We start from the raw sequence: 15123 nt of genomic DNA on the forward strand, positions 1-15123 counted from the left end.
CAGATCAGACACGGACATGTGTATTGGTTCGACAGCGTCCGTCACACGACACAGAGCGACTGTCGTTTCCGGTTCGTTTAAAAAAAACTGCGAACGAAAACGGGCTCTTTCACCTGCATATTGCCGCTTCTTAACTAATGACAATCTATTTATGCCTAATTGAGGGCAATCTGTCGCTGCTTAACTAAGGACAATCTGTCGCTGCTCAACTAAGGACAATCTTTAACTCCTTAACTAAGGGCAAATTGTCGATGCTTAACAATCTGTTTCTGCTTAACTGAGGAAAATCTGTACTGGCTTAACCAAGGACAATCTGTTTCTGCTAAATTAAGGACAATCTGTCGCTGCTTAGCTAAGGACAACCTGTTTCTGTTTAATTAAGGACAATCTGTCGCTGCTTAGCTAAGGGCAATCTGTCGTTGCTTAACTAAGGGCAGTTTGTTATTTAACTAAGGAAAATCTGTCGTTGCTTGACTAAGGAGAGTCTGTCGCTGCTTAGCTAAGCACAATCTATCACTCCTCAACTTAGGGCAATTTGTCGCTGCTTACACGAGGACAATCTGTAACTGTTTACTTAGGGGCAATCTGACACTGCTTAACTAAGTGCAATCTGTCGCTACTTGGCTAAGGGCAATCTGTCGCTGTTTAACTAAGTGCAATCTGTCGCTACTTGGCTAGGGGCGATCTGACACTGCTTAACTAAGTGCAATCTGTCGCTACTTGGCTAAGGGCAATCCATCGTTGCTTAATTAAAGACGATCTACATATCCAGTCCATAATAAATCTAGGTGAACGGTAAATTTGTTCATGTGCCTAATTAATTAAGCACTATGGAATTAGAACACAAAGAGGAGCGGAGGTATAGCTCCACCATTCTTGCTTCGCCACCAGATGGAGGTATGTGGTCAGCTTCACGTTCCGGCTGCTTCACGCCCGAGGAAATTGCCTGCCATCAGGCACCCTAGCCCCGATTGGTACTGTTGCCTAACAACAATTACCCAAATCATATAACAAGTAGGACATTCTCTCCTCTCGTTCTGCTGAACACGAATCTTTTGGAATCAGATCGGCATTAATTTCATAAACCGTGAGCTCTAGACTAGCACTGTCACACACAAATGAAAGTGATCGAATTAATATTACTCCTTCATTCATTATTTTTAAATATTGGGCCCCAGCATACAATTTGTAGTCCCTGGCTAACATAAGCCATAAATAAATCTGTAATCTCTCCAGTCACGGTCCGGAGTTCCTAAATACCAACATCTGCAAGCAGCCCAGTAATTCATTAAGAAGAGAAAGGCATGATGAAGTTGGGTTCCCTTGATTGTGACGTCACGGCTACAGCTGCTTTTTATCTGGTGCAACGTCATGGATGCGGAGCGGGCAATGGGCCGGAACAGGTTCCATAGTGTGTTTCATAATTCAGTTCTCCATACAACTGTTTGATAGCATTGCTGAAAACACTGGCAACTATAGGCTCGAGCAGGACTGGCAACGGGTCTACAGAACTAGACAGAAGCTCTGGGACAGTAGAAAACTCAGGAGGAAGTGACCAACACTGTGTTGTAACATTGTTCCTCTGCTTAACCAATTAAGCACTATGCCATAAAGGCGTATGAAGGAGTGGGTGTATAGATCCAATTATTCTTGTTGGTGGGACGTCAGCTTCGGGCCTCGCCAGCTTTAACCGCGGTACCCATTCGATAGGAGGCTGGGTGGGCCTCAGAGCCGGTCTGAACGACGTGGAGAAGAGAAAAATCTTTCTCCTACGGGGACTCGAACTCCGAACCCTCGGCCGTCCAGCCCGTAGCCAGTCGCTATACCGATTGAACTATCCCGTATACAAAGTTATTACAAATGTAAGTCTGGATCTGAAATCCTACATATATCGCTGTTAGGAAGGGTAGTTATGGCGTCTTAAAGCACTGGAAACAACTCCCCCAAAATGAAGCGCCCTGGAACGCAGTAGAAGGCGTCTACCTGCGTCGACGCTTATGAAACCTCGGCACGGAGAGCATAGAAAGCACTGCCTCCAACATTTCCTCTATTGTTTCTCACTCAGCTGTCGCATGGACCGCGTAGAGAACACCTCTTCCCAGTTAGTCCATTGATGCGTGTTAGGAATCCATTGCATAGCAACGGGCGTTGACTGCAGAGTCATTACTTAGCAACGTGTCTGCATGCTACAATATATATACGAGAACCAAATTCCGCAAAAGTAAGGGTGGTGTAGCAGTAAAGCTTTTGTCTTGTTTTCAGGAGTTGCCCAGAGTTTAATCTTGGCAGGGATACCAACTATCCTGACCGAGGTGTTTCGTGAATTTTCTCAAACTTTAGATGAGCTTCAACAATTAGTGCAAATCACAGAAAAATATTTACTCTAGAAACAAATTTGATTCCTTTACATAATCAACATGCATGTGTTTCTTAATAGGTAGTTTCCCATATCCATTGGCCGTACCATGAATGTGATGTTACGAGGCAGAAAGTCCAGTTGGATATTTTAAAAAAATCTAATGAGGAAGTGCTGCACAGTTGTCAAGAACCAGTAGAATTTGTCTCTACTTCCGCTGTAGTTCCACGTCTTAACTCAAGCTAACTAACTAACTCTGTGGTTTTAGTCCGCAAGCGAACTATACCGACGGAGCGACCGCCGCTTGTTGGTGAAGTTAGTGCCAACTTTAGCGAATAGAGGGTGTTGCATGGTCAGCGCAACAAATTTCCACGGCCGTTAATTTCGGTTTTCTAGACCGGACTTAGTTAGTTAGTTAGTTAGTTTGTTAGTTAGTTATTGGAGTTATTTTATATTAATAAGGACTGGGTCTCACATTGTATTTGGGAGAAATGCTGTGCCCTGTATTTTGTGGGTATGAACCTGATGTCAGAATGTCTATGTCTACATGTTTTATAGCATAAGTAACGTGAGCCAGCGAGACCGGCTCTACTAGCTGAGAGGTATCTATAATGCTTCCCCCCTCTACCTGAGGTATTAGAGACTGCTGTTGGGCGGGAAACGTCCGTTAATTTGGCTCAGTGACCTCCTTTGGAGATATGAGGTTCTTTTACGTGCCGTAAAGCTACGACACGGGACCCACGGCTTAAAGTCCCTCCCGGAGGACTTGTTCCCTGAATTTTTCCGCCCTTAAAAACTCGACGACCTCCGCCGGGTATTTGAACCCGCGTACTAGGATAGACCGAACTTAACTCAAGCTACTTCTTAAAAATTTCGATGTCTTTCAAGCATTTTTGTTAGAATAGTACAGGACTGGTAAACTGTCAACATTAATCCCCTTAAAGCATCGAGGTTTAGCTCTTTCCCCAGTAAACAACAGCTTCCGTTTATCAGTTCCTGAAATGTCTGAACAGCACGACACAGTTATACAATTCATTCCTTTCTCTGAACCAGACAGAGCTACATGTTCGTAGCTTAGGGAACCGCCCGGCTTGGCACGATAAAATAAACCTATTTATCGGCATTTTAGATAATATCTGCGCAACACAGCTTTGTGGATTTCCATTGTTCAGTATTTATAGCATCAGCACTGCCCGTCTCGCCTTGTGCTTTCTCGAATTTCTTCCCGAATCTGCATTTCCATCGAGACAACCAGCCACCCGTTGCTTGCTAACTCTTCTGACTTACATTTCAACACTGGACCACTGACACGTACACCTCATCCAATTGCGATAGAGAACCACTGATTGAGGGCCTCTTCAACATCTGGATATTATATGTTTCCTGTAAGGTACGCACTGAATTTATATATATTGTCACGTGTTCGAGTGATTGCACACGGGGTTTAGATTGGTAATTTGGATTTATTGACCATTTACAGATCGCAAATACAAGCAACTATAGCGCTATCGCTAATTCACACACTGAGCACTTCACTACAGCACGTACTAAGTTTTCTCAGTGATCTGTGTCATCACCAGTCGTTGCCTGATAAAGGCTTCAACGGCGGACATTCCCCTCTCTCTAGGTTCCAGAAATATCCTCATGTCTCAGCCACTAGCTTCTAAAAGCAACAGCTCACAGTGACTGAACTTGAGCAGTCCTCTAACTCACTGACCAACCAACTCTTTACTTAGGCCCGCGCCATAGCTCAAGCGGTTAGTCGCTATCTTCCCACCGCGGCGGCCCGGGTTCGATCCCGGGTTTGGTCAAGTGGGATTTGTCGTGGAGAAAGTGGGGCTGGGGCAGGTTTTCTCCGAGTACTTCGGTTTCCCCTGACAATCTTCATTCTACCAATTGCTCCATAATCACCCTCACCTATCATCTGGGGCTGGTACAATAGGCCAGAAGTGGCCGCAGTACCAAGTGGACTCAGTCCCACCCTACCAAGTAATAAAAAAACTCTTTACTTCCCTGTACTGCACTGACCAACTCCCAGTTTGGCAGCCATCTCACACCAGCCACCTACTCTTCTGCTTGACTGCAGATCAACTAACTAGAATCTACACCTGTCCTGCTTATAACACCTTGACACGGACCGAGTAGAAAACACCGCTCCTCATTATTGTAGTGCATTTGTTGCCGTGGGTATATGCTTGTTTGCTAAGCCGTTACACAGTGACGGCTGCCGTATATTTGCTTATTCCGTGGTCGTTGCCTAGTAGCGGCGTTGTTTGTAGAGTCATTAAATAGCAATGGGTCTACATTCCACAATATTACTTAGAAGAAATTCAGTGGTGTCCCAAATAAGCGAAGCAAATTCTGGTTATATTTTATTCTTGTTCTCCAGGACTTTCCCCAATTAACCGATGGGCCTCTTAAACGGAATCTACTGTATATCGGTTAGGCTATGACCGCTTCCTTCCTAATCCTTTCTAATACATCGTTCATTTATCATCCTAGTGAAGCACACCGCAAATGAACCCACTAGTCACTGGAGAGCAGCTCTTAATACGCCGTGTCTGATTTGGAGGAGAAACTTTACTCCGTGGCAGCTAACATGAGCGTTGTTTTGAACACTGTCCGCCGTCTTGGGAGTTTCTTCAAAACAGAATATTTCGGAAGCTAAATCTGCTCCCGCCACCAGCTGTTCCCGCCCCGATGGATCTGTCGACAACTCTGGCAACGCTGTACAATCGAAGAATTTGACAGCGTCGTTAAGTTAATCATGAACAAAAAAAAAAAAAGGCGATTACTCGGTCCAGCGACCCGGCCGTTCCTTTCTAATGGCTCCAGCTGAGTAGGAACTTGTCCTCCCTTACGCCTGACGGCAGAAACCGTTCATCTTCTGAGACGCTGCATTCGAAAAAACTCGTGATGATGGCAAAAAGGTAAAGGTGAATGTGTCCCTGTACTTAATTAATTAGGCATCACGCCATAAAGACATCACGGGGGAGTGGAGGTCTAGCTCTACCAGTCTTGATCTCGGAGCTAGATGGAGGTGAGTGATCAGCTTCACGCCCCAGTCGCCTTATCCCGGGGCAAGAACCCGAAAAACCCATTGAACAGGAGGCTGGGGTGGCCCCAGAGCTGATGTAGACGATCTGTAGAAGAGAAAATCTCTTACCCCATTCCAGGAATCGAACCCTTTTCCTCCAGCATGTAGCCCTATCGACTGAGCGATCCCAGCTGTCTGTAGCAACCACATGCAACTATTCATTGTTGGGTGATGCTCATTCAAATTCAGACAAGACCAAACTGCATCATCATCATCATCATCAGTAATCTGTCAAGACGACAGGTCCACAGTCTCTTTCAAAACAATTCCTCCACTTAATGCGATCTAGAGCTTTCTCCTTCAAATGACAGTATCCTCTTCTGTCCCCAAGGTCATCCAGCATCTTCTTACGTCTTCTTCCTCGTCTTCTTGTCACTTCTATCCGCCCATCTATCTTTCCTTCGATAGCTTCTTTTAGAAGGCAGTTTCTGCGTAAAACATGACCAATCCAATTAGCCTTCCGTTTTCTTATTTCGTGTAGGATATTCCTCTGCTCACTGACTCTAATTAACACTTCTTCATTTCTCACATAATCGGTCCAACTAATCTTCTCCATTCTTCTCCAACACCACATTTCGAAACTTTCCAGATGTTTCTGATCTACTGCCCTAAGTGTCCATGTTTCAGCCCCATACAGAGCTATGCTCCAAATGTAGCATTTCACTAGTTTCTTCCTCAAATTTAAGTCCAATTTGCTGGTAAAAAGATTCTTCTTCTTGCTAAATGCAGCTTTTGCCATGGCAATCCTGGATTTAATTTCACAAGTACACCTTCCATCATCTGTTAACAAGCTACCCAAATATTTAAAACCAAACTGCATATCGAACGATTAAACAAATCGTATTAAGGCTCTGCCGATCACAGTGGCTGCGCGGTCTAAGGCATGGACTGTCTTCTCTCGCTCGAACACTGGGAACGGGGATTCGATTCCCACTAGAGGCATGGATGTCTATTTGCGTTTATTCTGTGTATAGGTAGCGGCCTTGCGATGGGCTGATTCCCCGTCTAAGGAGTCCTATCAGCTGTGTATAGGATTGCGAAACTGAAATGAAATAAAATGTTTCATGGATGTCCTATGCTCCAGTGTGGGAGCAACAGGAAAGAAGGAGAGAGAGATTAAGTTTCCAACGTTCAGTGTTATTAAGCAATCCAGAAGCAAATAAAATGTATATATTATATTCTGTTAGATGTATATAATATTCTTCAAAATCGTATTGCACTAGAGCACTGGATTGGGAGAATAAGCACAACTTATTTTAACACAGTCCAAACTACGGTTGCTCTCCGGAGGCCAGCCTGCTTAACGCTGATGTATGCTGAACTTCGAGACTGTACTAACAACCACATTTTTTACAGTTATCTCGAAAATAAAACCTCAAAACGTGATGTGGAAATGCATGAAACATAAAACATGTGCTTTGTTTTTTCTCTACGAATTCTGTTCGGAACCTACTTCCCTGCGAAATACAATCAGCAGACACGCCGAGTACATCCTCCTGGAAACTCGTCAGTAAATACGCCCGCTCCACAACAGAATCCAAACAATTCTTAGTATTATTCTCCAGTACCAAATTTCATCAAAATCCGCTCCACGACTCTCAAGTTATCTGGCGCACACAGAGGGGCGGAGAGACTGACAGCTCCATGCGCGCCCCACAGTCGTGCTAATGCGACTATCAATTCGAGCCCGCATGACCTGTTTACCTATGGTTCATTTAACGACGTTTTCAATAGTCAAGATTTTACAGCGTCGAATTGTAAGATGAGTAATGAATATAGAGGCGGGATAGCTCAGTCGGTATAGCGACGGGCTAGGGCCTGGACGGCCCGGGTTCAATTCCCGGTAAGGGCATGATTGTTCTCTTCTCCGCAGAATACAGACCAGATCTGGGGTCCACTCAACCTCCTATCCAGTGGGTACCGGGGGCTCTTTCTCCGGAAGTAAAGTGACCAGAGCTTGAAGCTTACCACTCCCATCTGGTGTCAAGGTCAAGAATGGTGGAGCTATACCTCCACTCCCCCATACCTCTTCATGGCATAGTGCTTAATTATTTCAGCACAGGAATAACTTTACCCTGATAATAAACTGAAAATTCTGTTGGAAGGGCAGGCATGGCCTGCCTGCATGGCCTGTGACATGTTGATCCCTACCTCCCCAGCTGCACGTAGCGATAACGTAGCGCTCGCGTAATCACCCCGCATCCTGGTAGCTATGCAACGCGCAACGCGCGGTGACGTCACGAGCGGAGCCGAAGTGAGCCGAGCGGAGCCGACGTTAGCCGAGTCCCCGCGACCTTGAAGCTATGCAAAGCGAATCAACAGCGGGGACGTCACCGAGGGATATCGCGGTTGCTAGGCAGCAGTCAACAACTCCGGACAGCGTGGCTAGCAACAAGGCACCAGGCGACAATTGTCCGATCGAGGCTACATAAGGAGCAGCGAGGGCTATTCACGGTCAGTCCTGGAGCTACCGCCGAGTGAGTCCTGGAGCTACCTCCGAGTCAGTTCTACTGTAGCAGCCAGCAACTAGTCAGTTGTGTTGTGGCATTTGGAGTGTACTATTTGTGATACTGCAGATAGCAGTAATCGTAAATCTGTAATTTGGGTGATTGTAAGTGCGAATGTGAAATAAAATTCGCTATATCAAATACGGCGCGAACTTATTTGTCGCGTTATACGCTCGATACGCGACAACTGGTGTCAGAAGTGTCGCGTATTGGGTGTATATCGCGACAAATAAGTTCACGCCGTATTTTATATAGCGAATTTTATTTCACATTCGCACTTACAATCACCCAAATTACAGATTTACGATTACTGCTATCTGCAGTATCACAAATAGTACACTCCAAATGCCANGAGCGCTGACTCACCCGCCGCGTCACTGCTGGTGGGGGGGGTTCTCCTTTGCGCAACATGTCACAATATATTTCTTTTTCCTGGCATTACAGCCCCAGTGGGCCTAGGCCTACCTCCATAAACTTCTCCGTTCACTTCGGTTTTTCTAGATCTTACACATTCGGTAGGACTCCTTCGGCGAGTGATCAGCTCGTCGCAAGGCCTCTACCTGTACACAAACACAGAAAAACGCACGCAAACATCCATGCCCTGAGTGGGATTCGAACCCACGATCCCGGCTTCCGAGCGAGCGAAGACAGTGCATGTCTTAGACCGCTCCTGATTTGATATACTCAGTGGAATTTGACTAAAGCGACTAGGAAAAAAGAACACGAAAACTTCACTCACGACAATCGGTTTCAGGGCAGAGATCCGAATGCCTGACCCCCAGAACATGTAGAAAGAAGGCTAACCACTCAAGAGAAACGCTTGGTGAGCGGCTGATAGTGCAATGCTTCGGAACACCCGGTAGGCAAACGGATAATTACATTACGAACAAGGCGTTACAGAGTATGCTGAACCGATCTCGGCCAGTGAAACGCAGTCAAGCAGTTTGAATTGGTCAAAGCGACATATTCCCCTGAGTATTCGTGACGGCAATTAGTGTTTATCTCTCCGCTGTGCTTACAACTCCACCGTAGAAGTATCGCCACAAAAACAAACGTGTCCTTATGCTTAATTAAGCATCCTGCCGTGCAGACTTGTGGGGAAGTGGAGCTATACCTTTACACATTCCTAACGAAGGCTCTGCATGGAGATTAATGGTCAGCTTCACGTCTCGGCCGCATTACACCCGGGGAAAAGGTCCATGGTACCCAGTGGATACGAGACTGGGTGGGCCCAGGAGTCGGTCTGGACGCTGTGAAGATGACATAATTGAGTGATTAACTGTAAAGGATGTGGAAGGAAAAAGTCGCTACGTATTTCAGCCAAGTTATTTAGGCATTCGCCAAAGGACCATGCCGTAGAGACGTTTCAGCAAGTGGAGGTTTGGCTGGTTTTTTGGAATTTGTCCATCGCCCGGTATTCTAAAAACCTAGAGAACACTACGTTTCGGAAACAGGATTGCGCTAGCGGTGGGCGCAAAATGGTTTCACAGATTCTCAATGTAATCCTACACATTGGTTTGCATGGTTTTGGTTTTTTGCATAAACTTTTCACCTCCCTTTCTATCTTAGTTTCAGGTCTGTACCCCATTTTTCATTGCATATTTTCCTCTTACCTCCCATTGACTTAGCCTGGGCTCAGGTATTTATATAGCTGCACTTATAGTGACATGGGTTGTGAAATCCCGTGTGGAGGCAGGGTCGAATACCTCCACCGTAGCCCTGCGAGTCGTAGGAGGCAACGAAAAGGGAACCCAGTGCCTGGGGGTATAACTGGGCCAACCTGTTCCTGAGCGATATAAATACTGGAACCTGGCCCTCCAGGTTGGGAGAGTCTTGGCTCTGAGACAGTAAAATGTGGTCACGAGAATGAAGGCGCTGGCGAGGACCAGCAGCGATTGTAAACGACAGACAGAGATGATGTTACATAAAGATTATAACCGCAAAAGTTCAGTTGAAGAAAATATTGGTCCTGGCTCTCAAGGGACTTGGCACCAAGATGAACTGATTGCCCGTAAACCGCCAGTCGTAAATTAATCCTGACTCCGACTCCAACTCTGACTCCAACTCTGACTCTGACTCTGTGGAGAAATGCCCAGTGATTACGGTTAGCTCTTTCCAAAGAATCCAACAGAGTAGGTGTCTCCCATTTCACCTCAGGGTGGAAACAGGTCCAGTTTCAGAAATTTTGTGTTCTGTAGTTTTTAGAATACCGGACGATGGAGAAAGTCCCAAAACCCAGTAATTCTGAATGTTATACAATATCCTTAAAACCCTTTTAGAATCTACCCAATTCCTCAGCTATGCGGCCAATCCACAGCGTAAGTGAACAGAGGGAACATAGTAAGGACACAGGGCCGCGCCATAGCTCAAGCGGCCCGGGTTCGATCCCGGGTCTGATCAAGTGGGATTTGTGGTGGAGAAAGTGGCGCTGGGGCAGGTTTTCTCCGAGTACTTCGGTTTCCCCTGCCAATCTTCATTCCACCAATTGCTCCACAATCACCCTCACCTATCATCTGGGGCTGGTACAATAGGCCAGAAGTGGCCGCAGTACAAGGGACTTAGTCCCACCCCACCAGCAATAAGAAAAATAGTAAGGACACACCATACCGCATAGTAATAATACTTAAACGATAACATATCCTAGAAGTCATACGCAAGAACTAGAAATACTGCACTAATTTTTGTATGTTCTCATATTTACATATAACACACCTTCGGGCACAGTAATGTTCAACGTGGACATGTTCTACGTAACACAACATGTTACAAGGACACAACTTTTTTAATACTAAAATTCTAACTTGCAACATTATTTTAATGTACATACATTAATTTTAACTTTATGTCATCTACACGAGTGTACTGTATGACTGTCATGCATTGCACCAGTATGGATCCATATCAGGCATTCAATTAACTACAGACATATTTGTAGAAGAACCTGATGATGATCCCGTGAGGGCCGAAACATGCGGTAGCCACTGAAATACACCAGTTGCTGAGAGCTGCCTTCATTACTTAAGTATTGTTGTGTCGACGGCCAAACCTTTCCCGTTAATGCAGCCCGTAGCCTAATCACTAACCCGACTCCGAACTGCTCGTATTAACTACAAGATGGAGGAAGCAGATACGCTGCTACGCACTTATTCCCACTCGTCTCTTCGACCCCTTCACTGCCACCACTCTTGGTCTACTTACCGGAGCTCAGGCGCAGCTTCCATTCTCCAGACGCAATTCACAGTTCTTTTGTCTGCATATTCTCGACACCGGTTAGTTTTTCCGCATAAAGACAGGTTTTCGTTTATTCCATGTAGGCTTATTGCCTTCACATAAGGGCTTATTTACGTATTTTATTTATGGTTTATTTCGCAACGTCTCGACCAAGTTTGCTCAAGCGCTAAAGCGTCTGGCATATATGTAGGAGGCACTAGGCTCGAATCTTAGCCCAGATACCAACTACCCTAACCGAGGTCTACCGTAGTTTTCTTCAGTTACTCTGGATGACTGCAGGATATTACCTTGAAATAAATACCGACCGCTTCCTTCCACTCTCTCTCATGTTCATTGTTTTTTAGTCATCTTACCATTCAACGCTACAGGTCTACTGCATGGATTATTAATGTTGTAGTTAAGGACACTATGGCCCTGAGGTCGACTCAGCCTCTAACAGAAATGAGTACCAGGAATATTCTTGAAATATTCTTGGGGGTAACGGGCGGCCGGCGCGTAGGGCTGACAACCTTGCCGCCATCTATGAGCCGATTGTCTAGAAAATGTGGGATCCTTAACATCTCACAACCCTATGAGCCTCCACGGTCTGTTACATGGATATCTTTACTTTTTTTTTACTTAGTTATGGAAACCACAAATAAAGAAAATCAATGAATTGGAAAGACTGTGGAAGAGACGGATTATTTCCTAATTTAAGATACCTGGGCATCTGCCTGAGGAAAACTAATGAAGTATTTAGTGTGGATAGTCAGTCTCGGGGCCGAGATTTGAACCGAGGCCTTCCTGAATATGAAGCAGGAGTGAGAGCCACTCGACCGCGACGCTCAGTCTCACGCTGGTATCTGCTAACTTTCTGGTTCCATTGTTCCTCTCGAAATTCGCGGTTCATTTGTCAACGTAATAAAGCTGCAAACATTTCTCGCCTTCCCACCCAGCAGAAATGCCAGAGTGAATCGTTTATTAGGGATGCTTTATCGTCTTCACGGATTCGTCAAATAAAACGTAAGAATGATCACGAACGGTGACCGGTCATGGACTATTACGAAATAACTGTTCGAATATAAAGATGGCGCAAAAAAGCGCCTTAGAAAGAAAAGGAAATGGGGAAGATGGACGTCTGCACAGAAAGGAACAAAACTCAAACAAGTTACACAGAAAACATACATTTTTATATTGATACTACTCGCTCTTTGGAAGCTTCCAGCGGCACTACGGCTGGTCCTTTAACTTAATATCTTCTAAACAGTATATATAAGATCAGTTCGTACCTAACAGGAAACACATTAAGTCTCCGCTATGAAACCCAACCGGTTAATGCTGTTTGGAGAAACAGTCGCTATTTATTGTGAGAACCATACGGAACGAACATTGTGCGGACAGAATGCAGAGTTAAAGCAGGTGGTACATATAGTAACCACTGGGTAACAAATCTGTCAGATCCACAGAATGACCACCAAATTCTCCGGATATAAATCCGTTAGAATGTCACATTTGGAACGAAAGTAAAGAGTTGGTGTACAGATACCGGGCAGAACGGTTCCTGCAGGTGAAGTTAATTACAGCATGGAACTAGAAATGTGTGGTTTATTATACTCACACGAAAATATAGCGTGAGCCATTCACTAAAAGAAAATAAGGGTTTTACGCTGTCGCCCAAGGAAACGGGGTCCTATTCAACTTGGATTCCAGTTTTATAAAATGCAAATCCATTATAAATAAAATATGTTTCTAATATTTAACACTGAAAAAATTTTCTGTGTAAGACAACAACCGAGCTGAATGTATTCTTTGTACGTATACTTGGGCATGCTCTATACAACGTGCAACATGCAACATATACTCGTAATATACCTACTAAAACAGTCGTTAAATAATCCACACACAAATAAATACATAATTTATATCAGTAGACCCTCCATTTTTGCTATTCTTTAAGCGTCATTTATTGCGGCATCCCGTACATCTTAAGGAATGAGGAAGACTTACAGGAAACTTCAGCGAGAAGAACCGTGTTCTGTCCCGATTAGTAGCCAGTTCGTCTCGGATACTAGTCGATGGTTAAGTCTGTGTATTCTTGCACAAGGATGTTAGGCTATATGCACGGTGCCCTGACTTTCCATTTTAAAGGAACATACAACTCGAATTTCTAAGCAAGTCGATCGAGTGTGGCCCTAAGCTCATGTTTTGCGACCTCTAGCAGGGCCAGTTCTCCCACTACCGAAAGGCGCGGAGAACGGGACTTCTGTCACCTCACACATGTCTCTGGAATGAAGCATTCAACTCACTTAAATACCATACAAAGGCTTAGGTCTGCGTCTCCATTACACAAATCAATCTGTCGAGACAAACAAAAACAATCTCCGTGGCTTTAGTCCGCAAGCGAACTACACCGACCGAGCGACCGCCGCTTGTCGGCGAAGTTAGTACCAACTTTAGCGGATAGAGGGTATCGCATGGTCAGCGCAACGAATTCCCACGGCCGTTAATTTCGATTTCTAGACCGAAGTCGCTATTTTTCCATTCAACTATCTCCTCAATTTTCCTCATAAGGCTGACTGAACCCCGTTCCAGACCCACTACTTCTCAGAAAATCCGGGAACGCTGGGAATCGAACCCGGGACCTCTGGATCTGTAACCAGAAACTCTGACCACAAAGGATGTTCATGAAAATAACGGCTGTTTATTGTGAGAACCATACGGGACATACACATGAAGTGTGGAAATGAGTTTCGCTGTAACCATTGTGCTTCTAAAGGCTAAATCTTGTCCCCTCACACACACACACACACAAAATGTCACTCACTACATTTCATCTTGTCACTTCATTTTAAGACACTCATATTGTACTGGCTTCTAGGTTATAAATCCATGTAGTCTGGTAGGTGGTACTTATCTTACGGAGGATCTTACTGTATCTATCCTCAGGGTAGAAAATGGAAGCAGTATGCTACTCACAAACGTTCGTACCTATCCACTGGATTAAAAGGTTTTGAGGCTTTTATGTCGTTGATGAGTCGGACTGTCTGTCACCTTCGTGGTACCGTGCAGTATCGTAGGGTGGATATAGACGGCTTCTGAAGAAGATGCATCAACCATCTTCAGGACAGAAGGATATGGCCCGGTCCACGTTCAGTCTCCTATACCACTCCCTGTGGATATGAGTAATCATCTTCTTACAGACTAGATCCTCACCCTACACACTTTGATCCTGAAGATGGAAGCAGCATATTCCTCCGAAAATTAGCATCCATCTAGAAAACCACGAGGTGTGATAACACAAAAAACCACAGTTATGAACCCTCAAGCCAGTGAAACCCTTAAAATTTCACTTTCCTCCTGATGCTTACAGCGTTTGACAACAAATTACCGAACAGATTGGCGTAGCGGTAAGCAGGAACTCGGGTCGTTTTTCTCCAGAGGCACCGGGTATTCTAACTGCAGTGTTTCGTGGCTTTCCTAAGTCCCTAAATGAAAATATCGTCCCAAGGCCTTGATTGTGATCTCCTGTATTGTGATATACCCTTAGGAGGGTCTTTTTTGTCCATTCTTGTCCATTCCTGCCTATTGGCTAGGACCGGGTTCCTTCAGTTACCCCCATCTCTTTGGGTCAAATGACCACCCTCCTTGTGCGTGTATAACTAAGCCCATTCATGAACATGTACACTTCCACCTTACAGATTGAGGAGACATGTTTCTCCGAGACGTCGTTATCCGCCCATGATCACGATCTTCACAGACACCACCATGAAATCTTAAAGACTTAGTTCAACTTCCATTCATCAATCACCCTAAAATTCGATGTCTAGAACCTCACGATGTCGTAACGCAAAACCACAGAAAGTACTTATTGCTCTGGACACTGTCTACTATACACTGCACCCTTAATTATGAGCTACAAAGGAGTTCATAACCTACACACGACTAACCAAACA

General features: G+C 44.9%; 1 protein-coding gene across 4 annotated transcripts in view; it reads right to left on the bottom strand.

The window, feature by feature from the left end:
* The window catches only part of LOC111868666 (espin), a 209187-nt gene that overhangs the window by 84217 nt on the left and 109847 nt on the right, over positions 1-15123 (bottom strand). The window lies entirely within an intron of this gene.

The sequence above is a fragment of the Cryptotermes secundus genome, unplaced genomic scaffold, assembly GCF_002891405.2.
Source record: "Cryptotermes secundus unplaced genomic scaffold, Csec_1.0 scaffold791, whole genome shotgun sequence".
Classification (NCBI taxonomy): Eukaryota; Metazoa; Arthropoda; class Insecta; order Blattodea; family Kalotermitidae; genus Cryptotermes; species Cryptotermes secundus.